Raw genomic sequence first — 915 nt, 5'->3', positions numbered from 1 at the left:
AAATGAAAAGATTGGTTATGTTTGAAGAATATTTGATTTTAAAAAGTACTTTAACTCTGTATAACTATAATTTTAATGTGCAGTATGTTAAGTTAGCAATATAAGATGGGGGTTGTAAATATTAATGATAATATATGAGAAACTATAGTCAAATAATCCTTTTCTGAAAAAGTTGATAGAGATGCCCCAAGTTATTAGGGGCCCAATCTTCTGCAGTTGCCAGAGGACATGAATAAAATCACAAAACGACTTTGGAGGCTACTATTTTATCAGTGAGGGTTGGTGTTCAGTGACATTTTGAAACTACTACGTAGACTTACTTTTTAGACACTTATTAGAAGCTCTAGGAACCATGTGCTGGTTAACCACAGCAGATGAAGAGAAAGGAAAAATGATTCAGTCACCTTATTGTTTACTTATTGTTTTCTATAGACTCTATAGTTTGTCCCTAAAGTACAAAATATATATATGTGTATATATATATATATATATATGCTTTATAAGTTCTTGACATTCCCCCAACCCCTTCTCTGTGTAACCTGGATAGGTTAGTAACACTTGTGTACTCCCAGAGCACTCTGCATACACTACTACTCTTAAGTTCACTTACCAAATTGTACTAAAGTTGTCTGTTCATAGGTCTGTCTCCTCCACTCTACTAGCACTTCCTGGGCTCAGGGACTAGTTTTAGTTTTATTTTTATTTTTTTATATCTCTGTCACCAGCACTATGGGTACTTAGAAGATACATGCTATTGACAGACCTAGCAGCAGACCTCTGGCCAGCAAGGGATCCTGAGGCAGGGACATTGCTGCTCCCTCACCTTACCTGCAGACCCCCAGCACAAGCGCCCACCCCCTAGCCTCTCCTGTCCCCAGCAGCAGGCCATAGACTCTGTGGCAGGCCCCTCGGCCC

The sequence above is a fragment of the Tupaia chinensis genome, unplaced genomic scaffold (assembly GCF_000334495.1).
Source record: "Tupaia chinensis unplaced genomic scaffold, TupChi_1.0 Scaffold143978_1, whole genome shotgun sequence".
Classification (NCBI taxonomy): domain Eukaryota; kingdom Metazoa; phylum Chordata; class Mammalia; order Scandentia; family Tupaiidae; genus Tupaia; species Tupaia belangeri.
Note: the sequence above shows the minus strand (reverse complement) of the source record.